At 35.8% G+C, this 15,569-nt stretch overlaps 1 long non-coding RNA gene across 1 annotated transcript in view; it reads right to left on the bottom strand.

The window, feature by feature from the left end:
- Nucleotides 1-15,005, bottom strand: part of LOC133269560 (uncharacterized) — a 45,928-nt gene extending 30,923 nt beyond the window's left edge. Inside the window, exons 1-2 of the long non-coding RNA XR_009743494.1 lie at nt 14,883-15,005; nt 7,576-7,655 (exon numbers count right to left, since the gene is read on the bottom strand). This is a non-coding gene — a long non-coding RNA (uncharacterized LOC133269560). The remainder of the gene's footprint in view (nt 1-7,575; nt 7,656-14,882) is intronic.
- Nucleotides 15,006-15,569: the final 564 nt, after the last annotated feature.

Raw genomic sequence — 15,569 nt, 5'->3', positions numbered from 1 at the left:
ACTTCAGATTAACTCACTGAATCTTAAAGCCTCTTCCAAACACTGAATGCTCCAGTCCTCTTCGTTGTTCTGTCCTCTACCACGGCTGCCAACGTATAATTAGCAACCTGCCTGACTTCATACAGAAGACAGACGTGTTCCCAGTCGACTGCCTGGCTGCCAACTATTGCACAGGCAATTGCAGGACAGTACTTGGCCATGACTCATAGCAAGGGCAAGCAATCATTTCACAGGCATACAACTGAGACTTTTTCAAAACATGATCAAGCTTGGGAAGAAAATCCGCACATACAATCTGGCCATTAGAGCTGGTCAAACTTTGTTTTTTTTCCCAAATCTCTTACTAGCCAAAAATGCTTTTTAAGCCCAGCCAAAATGAAAGCAAATTTGCTAAACAGTTTCTAAGAACAAAGATACATTTCAAAAGACAATAGAATGTCTCTTCAATTTTAAAAATATTTGATTGGTTTAATATATTTAAAAGGTACCATAAATGTATTTGTTTTAGAATGTGTAAAACATTTTGGTATACCTGAAACAAGTATTTATTTTTAGTTCTTTATTTTGCCAGGAAATGGAGGAATACGAAATAACTTGGGACTTTACCAATTTTAAGAATATTGACAGTGAGCCAAAACCCTCAGCTACTCACAGTCAACTATTACAAGCCACCAGACTGTTTCAATGCAAAGGTACAAAAGAGCTAAGTAATCTGATCTATTGTAGCTGCTTGTATGTGAAGTAGTAATGTGAGAAAGGTCCAGGCAATAGAGAAAAGCAAGAACTTGCACGCTACAATTTGTATCATACTAATGTAAATACCTGACATAGGTCAGATGAATCATGCCTTAAAGATGCCCATTTCTCTGCACTGACTAGAGGGGAGACCCAGATGACTAGTGCTGGTGTAGCCTTCTACCTTATCAGTGCCAACAGTGAGGTGAGATTAATTTCTACCTATTAACAATTCATGAAAAAATTAATATTTTGATGTGAAAAACCCAAAACATGGGGCCAGAACCTGGAAGGACTGGCCAATGGAGAGGGCATAAATTCTTGTTGGTGACTCTGGCATTCAACATTTCATGTCTTACTTATTCTCCTGTATTTATCCTTTTTTTTCTCACTTTTTATTACATTTAACCCTCTCATCTTTGTTTTTATTTCCTACCTATCTTCTGCAGTTTTTCAAGCCACACAGCATGATAGCTGTTTTTTAGAAGCTGCTGTTGACAGTGACCACCTGCTTTTGTCATCTGCTAGCTGCCTTTCATCACCATTTGAAAATGAAAGAGGACACTCTGAAAACCATGAGCACTTATGCATAGTAGGGTATGGGAAGTCTCCCAAACTGGCAAATGGGAAAACTGTACCACTGTGAGCAGCAAATGTCATTAGATGTGGCTGCAAGCAAGGATTGCTCTGGTTCTTTTCAGACTTTAACCCTAAAATGCCACCTTTATTATCCTCCATTTTCATTGTATTGTCTACTACCAGACCTGACTTTGAAGTTTTGTTATGAAATAAAGCATTCCAGGAACTTCAACCCCATCTTTTTTTTCTCTCTGCCTTGTGTGAATTCCATACATAGTATTTTAAGCTTTATGTTCATCTAGTTTCCTAGCAAACAAAGCAACAAAGTCCTTAGTGGGACCTTAGAAGAGAAGATTCTTTCTTTGGCCTAAATACGGCCGATGGTTTCACTGTTGACTCCCATATTAACAGGACAATGAGCAAATCTGAAAAATATAACCTAAGCAGAAAGAGAGTTGTGTGTAGAGTTAATTCCAATACTTCAGTGTGCATTCTTCCTTGTAGATGTATATGTATACAAACACTGCATCCACTTCTTAAATTTCATTGCACTTTTAGCTAGAGCTTTCTGATGATGCCTATTATTCCCTACAAAAATAGGGCAAGGATTGCAACAAAAATAAAGGGCAATCTGTATTACTCCTTGCTGTACAAAAACATGTATTTGACTATACCTCTGAGGAAAAAGAACCATGCCTGTATCACCTCACTCCATAAATGCAGTTTACAAGCACCAGACAACTAAACAGAAAATATAATTCCAAAGGAGCACACTGTATTCCTGCAAGACCAAACTACTGATCACTTTGGCTGTACAGAAAGTTAAAGCAAGCTGAAAGTTTTCAATCTATAGTGATAGTATACTTAAGCAGCAGAAAATTATATACTTACTCTTCCAACCCAACTGTGTGTGATATATGAAATACAATGAACTCCAGTAAAAGAAGAAATGAAAACAGGTGGTAAATAATCAAGCTATAATCTTCATTAGCCTTGGCATTTATTCTACCATTTTGTAGGCAATAAGTCACATGCACTGTTAGTGCCTTTTATTTACTACCATCCTTCATTTTTGACCATTTGTATCAGGAATATTTCCCTTTAACTTTTCCTTGGTGTTCCGTTTTCCCTTTCCCTTCTGGGGTTCTGATATTGTTATTCACCAAATTTACTACCAGATTTAAACACTTTTTTGGTTTATAACATTAATTATCAGTCACTATAAACATATCGATGCAAGTTCTCTTGCTAATCAAATGAAAATCTATCCTGTTATCACTGTGTTTCTCCTTATAAATTCTGTTAATTCTAGGAATACAAGACAGGGCAGAAATTTCTCCTGGGCTCTTACAAACCTGAAAGTATAAACTTGGATACATGCAAACTGCATTTAAGGAAGAATAGTAAGTATCTGGTAAATTCCTACCACAGATTTCTAAGAATTTCATCAAGGTAAGTATATAGAGACTTCAGTAGATACTGAACACGAAGGAAATTAAAGACAACACAGAATGAGCTTTTAGGAAAGCAAACCATCATTCTTCTTTCAGGTAAATGTATAAAAATTACTTCTATGGAAACTGGGGACTTTGGTCCTTTTTCACGATTATTTAAAATCTCTTATCATCTGTCTTCTTCATAGTTCTGTGCTGTACTCTTGGCAATAACTGTGAGCATGTTAGACTCAAACAGTAATTAGTATCTGTTCATACAAATGTTCTGGCCTGTTTTTTCTCATTACTCAAACTCTATACACGAGACATGTTTAGAAGCACAAATTGTTTTCCTACTGCGCTTCTAATTAACACTTCCATTAAGACCTAGGCAGAGAGCACGGAACATACTGAAATAAACTGCTGTTTACAGAAATGATAATAAAATGTATACAAATATGTCCTGCAAAGTGCAATCAAGCCAGCTTGTGTGACATGTGGATGTGTTTCTCCCGTGTATGAAGGCACAAACAGATGTGGTACACTCACACGCAAGACTAATTTGTTCATTAACATCAAAAAAACCTAGATGAATAACAGTCCATTAATTTTTATAATTACTTCTTGTATGCCCATATCACTGCTCAATTTATTTTCTGAAGCCCTTGGTAGCTTCAGATTGGCTCCTTGGCATGATTGTACTGGATGCTTTAGTTTCTGTCCACTGGTTTTGCATTTGCTTGGATTTACTTAGATTTTTATATTGATACACTTCCTAATGCCTCTACCCCTCTTCTTACTCTATGTGAAATTAGAATCAATCTGAAATTAAGATAAATAGTAACATTTTAGCTTTTTTTTTCCCCATCTTGAAAGACAGAACAAATTGATCAAATGGCTTGCTAAGTATTATAAGTAGTATCATAAATATATCTGTAAGTATCATAAATAGATCTGGATTTTTAGAAGAGCTGATTTTCACCTTTGAATAAAAAAATGAACAATATCTTCAATTTTACATATATTCAACAAAAAACAAAGTAAGAAAAACTTCCTAGCAGCTTTAACTGAAACTTCACCTCCAGAAATCCCATTGTGAGACTCAAGAGAATTAATCCGCAAGGAGAGAGATTAAATAAATAGTCTTGTGAACTAAAGTGCAATAAAATGATCCTAAGGTACTTTCCAACCCTAACTATTCTATGATTCTATAAGCTTTGCACTGTGAGAGTAATTTTGAAAGCTTTACAATTAACAGTAACTCAGAAAAGCGATAGGGGGATACAGTGATAGGGGTATGTTGTCTTTGTTTTTAATTACAACAACTAAGTGATAAGCATCAAAAGACAAGATTGTTTTGGATCATCAAAGACAGGGGTGTTTGCTTGTTCTGTGAATGCAGGCAAACTAAAAGAGCTTTTCCTGTGTTTACCTGAGTAATTAATTAGAGACCAAATTGCATTTGAGCCAGCAGGCTGCAGTTAATTGGAGTTATATGCATTCAGTGAACTTAGTGATTTGAAGTAAAAAGGATTTACAGTGTAGGTGACAACCCTTTTCAGGAAACTATCACAGAAAAGGCTGAATTTTAGAAAGCAGCTTCCAAACGATATAATTTAGATGGAGAGCTTTCTCTTGTGGTTAAAGCTTGAAAGTGGAAAAAGTATGCGGTTAACTGAGCAGAATGCTTTGAAAAAGTTTAGTTAAACAACAAGTTTTAAAAATGGGATTCAGATATGCAGCCTATTGCTATTATTTTTTAACAGGTAAGATCAGTGAATTCAGAGTTGGTCAGTCTAATCCAAGGAAAATTAAACTTGCAGGGACAGACAAATCATAATTTCTAAAGTTATCATGCCTATTTTTCTAATATATCTCGCTAAGGACTGGAGACATATTGTGGTGCTCTTGATCCTATGTAATAGCAATATTCTACTGTTATTATCAAATAATAGTTAAGACAATTTGCTTTTATATCTGCCACTGCCAATGTCAGGAATTATCAGCATTTGTAATTCTGTTGGTTATTTTATTTTCCAGACCTGCCTGAATGTTTTCACCAATGTGTTCTTAGGTAGACCTATGGCAATACTGGTAATCAAAGACATCCAGTGGACAAAGCCCTCTGGGATAAAGGACAAGCAGAAAAGATGTGCCCCTTCTTCCTGATGAATGCTGTTAAGTTAAACAGACAAGCCTCTTGTTGCCTCTTTGCTTGCTCTTGTAAACCTAAAATTATTTTCTCTTCTTTCTTTTAACTAAAGAATTTTTTACTTATGCAAGAGCAAATTCAAACTAAAGATGAGGAAGTGTTCTTCCTCCCTTCCTCAAATAAATAACATACACTCTTTCTTGGATTTAGATATTACCAAATAACAATGAGCTGATGAGACTGTAAACACAATACACCTCATAAATTTGTGCACTAAATATTCATCTTATTAGTCTGGAAGGTCTGTTAAATTCAGCTGTTTCTCCTTCACACCCTTTTTTTCCACCAAGGTTCAAAACAACTTGAGTTCTTTTATTAAAGAACTTCATCAGGCACTGCTGTAAACTAAATGAATTCTCACTTACTCCGTCTTCTCCCCGATCTGTGCCTAAAAATCCTTTATCCACATTGCTTGGAGTTCATGTTACCATTGACTAGTTGATATTTCCATATTTTTTTTTAATAACAAAAAATGCAAAATGGCACCGTTGGTTCAATTTCACATGAAGTGGAATTGTTTGCCTTATTTTTTTCTGAAATAATTCCGAGAAGATAAAAAAAATTCATTGTTCTCTGCTTCTAAAACCCATAATTGTATTCAGTCTTCCAATAATGATTTTTATAGACAGTTGCAGAATTCTTTGTTCAAAGTCAATAGTCACCAGTGCTGATGGCTTGTACTGATATTTCCACATGCTTTCAAGAATAAAGTGTAATCAAAGTAGTATATAAATTGTCATCACTAGGTTAGAGATCAGACCCGAATGCCTTTACTGTGAGCCTTACTACTGAAATGTCTTCAATGCTTTGTAGGAGGTAGTAAGGTATTTTGACAGTTTTATTTTTAGCCTATCTGTTGGGACTAAAATTGCGCAGTGCATTGGAAAACTTCTTTCAGCCTCAAGTGCAGTGGGTGTCTGCAGAGGCTGCAGTATAAGCTGTGCTTAAGTTGTTATGGGCTATATTTCCAGTGGCTTCCTTTATAATTTGATAAACCTAGAGATCCATTACATTTTAATTTGCAGTTCATGAGTTAATAGGAAAAGCTGGTTCACATTACTAATAAGACACACATTTACATGCTGGACTGTAATCATTTCATATTAACAGATATTTACAAAGAAACACAGCTCTGTAAGTTTTGCAAGTTGTATTGTAAGAAACAGAATAGGGCCATAGGATGCCATTTTTTCAAAGAGCTCTCAATGTAAGTCAATGAGGGACTGTACTGAAAAACTGGACGCTTATTTTTGGTTTAAATCAGAGCAAATTCTGCCATGCTTTCTCCCACTGAATATGGCCTTGCAGTGTGAATGATAGTAATGAAACCTTGGGAATCCAAGAGAAGAAATTTCTTAGTATGCGTAATGTCAGCAGAATCTGATCTTCTCCTCTCCCCTCCTCAGTATAAAATACTGCAGAACAGCAGAATGGTGCTGAATTCTTTGTTTTCAGTGGAGCTAGTTGTTGTTTTACATTTAAATCACCTAAATACCATATAGCCAATGGTCATTTAATGTAGCTTCATGAGCCACATGCAGACAAGCTATAAAAATGTATGTATTTGTATATGCATCTATAAATACCCACACAAACATTATAAGAGGGCATTCTCACCATTAGTCAGTTGAATTGTCAAACTGCATATTTCTTTCACTTCCAAAACTGCTGAGTACAACCATATGAGGCCAAAAAAGCTCAAGGCAATGTCATTATTAAGTGGAAAGCAATTACCTAGTGATGACTGACATTCAGTAACAGACATTTTGATAAATACAAATAATGTGTTTTTTTCTCTGTTTATGTATAAATAACAGCTTTCTTTTAGAGATACGAGAAATTTTCAAGGAAAGTACTGGTTTAGAGCACTGTCAGTGGCTCTTCCACAGCTTTAGCAAAATCTTTTCTAAATAGTTTAATTTTCTTTCCTTATTTCATGGTTCTCTTAATTACTTATTGGGATAAAGCCATAAGGTCAACCATTATTCATTCCACAATTTTGTGAATTACATCAAGTCATTGAAAAACTTGTTAACAAAACAAAAGAAAAGAAAACACAGTCTTCTAAGTAATGCCATTTATTTCCAATGGAGCAGAGAAGATTCAACTAAAAGCAATTAAAAAAAAATCAGGGTAGAGAAAACAGAAATAGATTTTAAACTGATTTCTTTGGGTAGGAAGATCCAGTTAGTTAACAAATTTTCATGTAATAACACCTACAGAAACCATGAGCAAGGGTTGAAACTTGCTCATTGAAACACTTCTCCCAATTCCTAGTTCAGAACATCAACATATTGTATTGAACAATTATGTTTCTTGAATTTGAAACACTTTAAGAGACCACAACATTCACATTAGAATTCTCATGGCAAGCTCTTGTAGGCAGAACGCTTTATGCTTACAACTGTGTTGATACATACTTTTATCTGCAATACTACTGCTCTGAAGAGAAAAGGATTAGTAAGGTTAGTATGACACATATTCATAAGACCATAGCTATATCACTACTTTTACCAGTATATCAGTTGTAGTGTGTACACAATATTATTATTTACAAAACAGGTTCACAAATGGCATTTGTTAAATCAAGGAATTTAGGAAAAGTAGTAGGTACACTCTGAATACTGAATATTTAAGCAATCCAAAGAGCCAGATTTACTCCAAATAACCAAATGGTTTTTGCAAATCACAGTGCTCTCACAGACTTCATGCAAAGAAAAGAGATTTAATTAATTTTAGTAATTAAATATATGGTTTTTATAGAGAACTAATATTTGGTATTAATAATCCTGTGAAAATATTATTTCCCAACATAACACTTTTGCAGAATTCATTGAATGTATGTTTCCAAGTTCATGCAAGAAAATACATACACAAAGGAATTTTGTACTTTTCATGATCCAAAATTAATATTAAATGAATGTGTTTGATTCCCAGGCTTCCATGGGCAAGAGACTTTAAATATTTCCTCTCCTCAGACTATCATGATCTGTGGAATTGGCTGACAAAGCAAATTTTAACTGATGGAAATACTTCTTCAGTAATGATTCATAATCATTATATTCTTCCTTCGAGATTTGTATTGAAGGTATCTAGACAAACCAGCAGGGATAAATTCAAAGAAACGGAAACTACAATTCATAGTGTGCTTTGTGGGAGCAAAATCTCAATTCTGACATCCTAAAACAATAAAAACACAGACTAACTGACCTGATTGACAATGGGCTCACCACAAGCATATCCCCAAGGGGAAAACAAGGCTCCTAACATTTAGCTAAAATAGATGCAGAAATTCAGTTAAAAATAGAAAACTTGAGTGAATTGCCAGCCCATTCCTAGCCTTCAAATGGAGGTGTACTTTTGGGAAAGCTATCAGTGGAATTTCACTGCATGACACAGGAATTAGGCACTGGAAAGTCAGACTGGTGTTACAAACTTCCTTGGAGGGGAGAGGAAGAGGAGAGGGAGAGGAAACAAAATATGGATGATTAAGTCTAGGCACAAAATCCAGCTAGCAGGCACATTTTCTTATATGGCTTGTGTAGGCCTGTATAGATAATTCAGATATCATGACGCCAAGTCACATAATAAATAAAACCTCAATTATACTCATCATCTCATATTTTGGCCAATCCAATGTTTGGCCTCATTCCATCCTATGGGATCATTTTCATGTAAGTCAAGCCAGAAAGTTTAGTGAAACTTTAGGAGAAATTGTTCCTAGGATAAGAGCTATGCAGAGCCCCAGGTATGTTCGAAGTCCTTTAAAGGCATAACAGTATGAGAAGTTACTCTTAATGTAATTTGGGGATAAATTATATTTGTTGCTCCTTGATTTGGAGTGTAGAAAGAAACAACACAAAGGGATTCTCTCATACACACTTAAGAAATTCCAGGACATAATTTTGCTGCATACCTCCATAGCAAGAAAATGATGCTTCATAAATTGTATCTAGAAACAGAAAACACATGAAAAAGATCTATGCAGTGCACCAAGTAGTACAGGTGCAAACTATCCTCTGTATTTTCTGTACATTGAAAAACAAGGACAAAAACCTCACAAAACCCTGTTTGTTGCATTAACAAGCTGCTGGTAGCATTAAGCTTGATCCACAGGAACTGCATTGCACTGGACAACTTGTAGTCAGCCTGCTACCTGGTGGAATTTGCAACCACATATATAGGCAGGAAGGGCCCTTCCCCACCATAAGGAATCTCACCAAGGACAGAGTCCAGGAGTCACCAGGTGCCAAGGCAACCTAATCCAGTCAACTCAGATATCCTGAAGCATCCTTTTAAAGCTGTTGCCCTGTCCTCCAAATCAGGAAATATTTGTAGGAAGAAGAAACAGACCATGCAAGATGACAACTAACATACTGATAGCACTGTTGTCAGGGCAGGATTCAAGTCCCTGCTCCATCAACTATTGTTTTATAATATATTTTATAACTTTTATAAAAGCACAGACAATTCAGCAAAACAGATTGCAAGAGCCCTGAATCATAATATGCTGCAATATAGTGGTCAGCAAACTCCATCCAGTGTAGAAAATGTGCTCAAGTAACTGCAATATCATTTGACAGATGACTTCAATAATCACTGAACTATTGAATAAGAAGAGACCGCACTCTCTTTATCTGTGCTTTCTGCAGATATGGAATTGGCTTGGCACTCCTTTCTGGAGTGACTTACACAAAGACATATCTACATTTCCAACTCTTGAGCTAGAAAGGGATCAATACCACCCTCTGTTTTCCTTTACATTCTTTCAATGACAAAAGCTGTTACTAAATCATTCATGTTAAGGACATCCAATTTTTATTTTTAATCTTTGCCCATATGAATGAGTTTTCTGAGAACTAATGGAGTGCAAAGGAAGAAGCTGTTCCCTCTCAGAAGCAAATTCTCAAACCATTTTTACCATGTTATTATGGTTCTTTATATACAAGAGCCATAACAAAACAAATATTTAAAACTAGTAAAATTTCCTATGTTACAGAATTTCTAAAATTAAATCAGTGTGTTTGGAGAAGGCTGTAAGGAAGAGAAAACAGCCTGAAGCCTAAAGCTAGGAATCTACTAATTAAGATATACAATAAATATGTTAATCAAGTAAACTTAGGGAGGATGGGGGATAGTGATTACATAATCCTCTTGGCACTGTATAATGTCTCAGTGCTCTCATACAAGAAGATGATGAGTAGGTAAACAAGTCAGGTTCCTTTGATTGTGGGCCAGAGAAGAAACTGTTCCAAATGGCTTCTCTAACCAACATTAGCAGCCCAAGTAGAAAACATCCAGATCTAAGGGCTCTCTCTAGTGTGCAAGCCTGAGGATAGCTCACAGAAACTACCGAGCAGCCCGAGAATCTGAAGTATTTAAGATTATTTTTGTTCAGGAGGGTCATAGCGATGTCTTTTGTTAATTCTATTTCCTTATAGCTCTATTCCACCATTGCAAAAATATAAGCAAATAAGAAATTTGGTTCTGTGCCCTGTATTACAGGTATTTCACTGCTAACCAATGAGGAGGTACTTCATTCATACTTGCATTAATCCCTAAAGCGAGGGCTTTGGGATTACACTTGTTTGTAGCCTTGTTGCTTGGTAAATACAGTGTTATTTGCAACAGGCTTTTCACTAAGCTAGCAAGAGAGAACTCAACACCTCTCAAGCTCTGTCTGGACTTGTTTTGGCCTAATGGAAGCCATATTTATACTTGCTTAGCTGTAACAACAATTATCTAATGATCAGGTAACTGTTACCTACTTTATATTAGCTTGGGAACTGTACGGAGTATTAGCAAGCAGTGCAGAATGAGCTGTTTATGATTCTAGAATAAAATGAAAAGTGGAGGAATACTGGCATGGGCTGATATCAGGTGATTGAAACTATGGGCGCAGGATGATACCACGGGCCAGAGGGTTATCAATATTTCACCAGTATTCAGTTAATGGTCATTAAAGGAATGCAACCATGTAAGCAGGGTTAAAACAGCCTTAAACATATAAAAGCAAACAATGAACATGTGTTTAACTTAAAAGGTACAACACATAATAATGTGGAAATGTGAACCAATGAAGAAGCAGCAAGGCATAGATCATATTGTAAAATGTATAAAATGATCCAAAAGTGAAGAGGAGGGAAACGCAGATCAACATCACAGTTCTCCTCAAAAAGGACTATTATGCCGATGACTGTAATCCTTCTCCCCTGCCCTGAACCAAAGGCTGAACCTTAGGACCCTGAAACGCAGTGAAAGGACGACAGTAACACCAAAGAAACATGGAGATACTAGACTTCACTAATCTTAACTGTGTATAATTTGAATCATAAGTTAATACAGTTGTAAGCAGACTAATGATTATTCTTTGATCAATCTGTTAAGACTTATAACAACAATAAAATCTCTGTTTGTATATGATATGTACTTATTTTCCCTGTAATAAGATTTTGGGTGTAGCAAATAGGTGTGAATAAATACAATATATGCTGTAACCTAGATGCAACAAACTGGCAAGATGCACAATACCCCCCCTCCAGTGCATTTCTCTGGTGTTTCAAAAAGGTAAGAAGATACATCTCCCCCAAGTTGTTGAGACTTTTTAGGAGATAATATATAATCCATACATACAGAGAAAGCATCTTCTTTAATTACTCAATAATCCCCCTGTCTGTAAGTAGATAATAAAGAAAATTAAAATTGTGAACCATCCCAATTTCATAATACATCTGAAATTGCCATTATTGGTATCTGTAGCTCAAAGCACGATCCCGGACTGAGGATTGTTTAGAACCATCTCTCTGTCCTTCACGAATTCCTAAACCAAAACCACAGATTGGAATTCACCCTTCTAAGCAGTGTGCAAGGACTTAGGTTTTTTTTTTGAGGATGGTGAAGCTTTTTATTCAGGCAGATGGTAAAGTGCTTCTGGGCTTTTCCTCTCTTGGAGTTCCTTTCTGAACATGAAAAAATTCATTCTTAACACCCAAAGCAATAACAGTAATTTTAGTTTTTTAGTACTACTAAGATTTAAAATGGTTAACAAATAGTACAAGCATAGATTTTTGAGCACTTACTATTTTTTAATGTAATTTACATTTTCATGAGAAAGCAAACCAGTTAATCACAGCAATAGCCCAATTCCTGGCAAGAAACCCTCATTGTCTCTAATTTTGATAAACTTGTCTTGTTACATTACTAACACTGTAACTTTAAATTCCTGTCCTGATTATTTTATTATTGTTGTATTTATACTGATTTTTTCTGATTTTATATACTGAATTTATACTGATACAAAGAATATTATGCATTAGGTTTAAAAAATATTATTCAGCTTAAGTGTAAGTCACTCCGTAAAGCTCAAACACTGTATTTGTTACCTGGCTAAAGGCGCCTGCTGTTTGGGGATTCTGTATATTGATTTCAGAAAGATTGCCTTTATGAAATGTCTTCACATATCTCTCAATTCTACTGCTTACCTTCCAAAACTGTAATTTTTGCAATGTGCAGTTATGATTGCAATGGTAATACTTCTGTAGCTAATAAATATAATTATTAACATGTGACCTTTTGCCTGGAAAACCTCCAAAAGTATTTGCAGTTTTACTTCATAGAACAAATTTGTGTGGGACCTAGATTCTTTTTTTAATATAAAAAAAAAATTAATATAAAAATATTCATTTTTATATGAAAATATTCATTTTGGTAAGTTGTGACAATATGTAACCAGAACAATGAAGAAAGAATTATATAAACTGAACTAAAAGGTATAATATCTATAACACAGAATCACATAGAATTATTATGGTTTGAAGGGACCTCTGGAGATCATCTAGTCCAACCTGCCAAGGCAGGGCCACACAGAGCAGGTCACACAGGAATGCATCCAGGTGAGTTTTGAATGTCTCCAGAGAGGGAAACTCCACAACCCCCCTGGGCAGCCTATTCCAGCGCTCTGACAACCTCAACATAAAGAAGTTCTCCCTCATGTTGACGTGAAAGTTCTTGTGTTTCAATTTATGGCCATTGCTCCTCATCCTGTCACTGAGCACCACTGAAAGAGTCTGGCCCCATCCTCGTGGCACCTGCTTTTGAAATATTTATATGCATTAATGAGATCCCATCTTGGTCTTCTCTAAACAGGCTCAGCTCCCACAGTCTTTCTTCATAAGAGAGATGCTCTAGACCCCTTATCATCTCATACGTAGGTTACTTCCCATTACTTATTTTGTTAGATCAACGTACTTAAAAGCATTTAGAGAGGGGAAAGAAAAAAAAATTAGATATTCTCTATATTGTAAAAAAGAAAATTATGACTTATATCCAAACCAGTCATATATGTACCTCTTCTACTGACATAAAAAAGACGTGTCATAAAACCTATGAAAATAGGGAAATAAATCATAATAATATTTCTCACTTTTGACCTTAGATATCAAAGCTGGTTATAATTACTGCCATTTTACAAAGAAGGCAGCTTAGGAGCAGAAGAGTTATCTGAGTACAGACTAGTCTGGCTATTGAAACCCATTCACCTAAATCACCTTCGTGCACAAAAGCAGTTGAGAAAGTGTATCTGAACCATTGTACAATCTTAGTTTTGACTTTAGTATCTTGGCTTTGTTTTCAATGGCAATATATGAAGTTTTCTGTATACAGGTGGTGTTTTTCATGTAGTCTTCAAGTAGACATGGATTTCAGCATGATGCAGGTATTTCCAAAGGTGAAATACAACCCCAATAACATGCAGGTTGGGAACAAATCATGTATATCATGAGAAGTCTGGAGAATTAGGCTATAAATACACAGAAACAATGACAAACCTCTAACCCTTAACTGTGTACCACTACAACCCAATACAGTAATTTACTATGTCAATAAAACTGGATGGAACAGTAAAAAAAAAAAAAAAAGGAAAAAATTTTCTTCCCGAGAGTGCCTGTGAAAACAGAAAGCTTAAAACTGCAATGGAGATGCCTGTTTTTATTTTGCAGTCTGGAGTTTTAAAGAAAAAATGAAATTTACTCCACTTGATAGTCAGTGACGTATACAATTAAATGGAAAGGTTTTGGAGGATGTGATATGCTTTCCATAGCAACTAGCACCTGGATGGTCCATATTCCTGTGCTTTTCTACCATAAACAACAACAACAACAACAACAACAAAAAGTATCTGTCTATGATCTTCTTGAAAACAAATAAGTTTGTGCTGCTCAAATCCCCATTGCCCTTCTCAGGCACCTGTTAGCACTCAGAATCCAGTTGCTGGGATAATCCTACTCTGGAAATAGTCCAGTGGTTTTACCAAACAACAATATACATCCTCTGTGGCTTGAACTACAGCACAACAATGGAAATCCTGTGAAAAGTCATACATGGCTCTATTTGGCCATGTGCTCCTCTAATTCTATGTATGAGGAAAGGAAGGTTTTAAATGGATGTTTCATTTCATAGCCCAAGCTACTTATATTTAGAAAAACTTGAGATTTTTTTTACCACAGTCATCCAACTACTCTCATCTCATCCCACTAAGAACAATAAACTTCTGAAACCTTATTTATAGTGAAGGGAAGTTGGGTGTTTTTCACAGTAAGCTCACCTGGCTGCTGTCCTAGCGTGACCTGAAGATGAACTAAAACAAAAGTGCTTACAGTCAGAGAGAATCTTACTATGTTCATGTTGTTAAGGAAAAGTCTCCTCACCTCTCTTCTGTTTTGTCTGAGAATTTAAGAGAAAGGGACAGCAGAAGTGTGATAAAGGGTACAAAGATTACTTGTTGTAAAAACATGTTGTACTTGTGGACACTACTTCAATTACTTGTTCTGAGTTTGGAAGATCTCTAAGTGCAAACCTTTCACAGATGACATTTTTTTCAAAGAATGCAATAGCATTCAAGCATGAGAACAAAAATTTAGCCCAACAAAATAAATTACCATTTTATTGAGTTTAACATCTCTTCCATCAGAGGGCTCACAAGTGTTATCTGTTCATTTTAAATGTAATCCTTGAGTGGCTGGAGCTTGCTACCACTGTATGCACATATGAAAGTAGGAAATATAAAACAAAGGAAAGAACATAGAACACCTCTTTACTACATATTGGGTTTAGGTCTTCTAATAATTGATTATAGAAAGTTGGGTCTGTTCAGCCTGGAGAAAAGAAGGCTGCATGGAGACCTCATAGCAGCCTTCCAGTATCTGAAGGGGGCCTATAGGGATGCTGGGGAGGGACTCTTCATTAGGGACTGCAGTGATAGGACAAGGAGTAATGGGTTAAAATTTAAACAGGGGAAGTTTAGATTGGATATAAGGAGGAAATTCTTTCCTGTTAGGGTGGTGAGGCACTGGAATGGGTTGCCCATGGAGGCTGTGAATGCTCCATCCCTGGCAGTGTTAAAGACCAGGTTGGATGAGGCCTTGGATGATATGATTTAGTGTGAGGTGTCCCTGCCCATGGCAGGGGGGTTGGAACTTTATGATCTTAAGGTCCTTTCCAACCTTAACTATTCTATGATTCTATATTTATTAATTAAGTATACTTTAATTAAATATAATTATCAATTAAATATTTCTTATTAGAATGACAGATTCCCATTTTACATTCCTTCA

Source organism: Pezoporus flaviventris, unplaced genomic scaffold, assembly GCF_033815535.1.
Source record: "Pezoporus flaviventris isolate CSIRO_AGI_PZ_B2104156 unplaced genomic scaffold, CSIRO_AGI_Pfla_v1 ptg000015l, whole genome shotgun sequence".
Taxonomy (NCBI): Eukaryota; Metazoa; Chordata; class Aves; order Psittaciformes; family Psittacidae; genus Pezoporus; species Pezoporus flaviventris.
The sequence above is the reverse complement of the archived record's forward strand: the minus strand, read 5'-3'. Positions and strand labels throughout refer to the sequence as shown.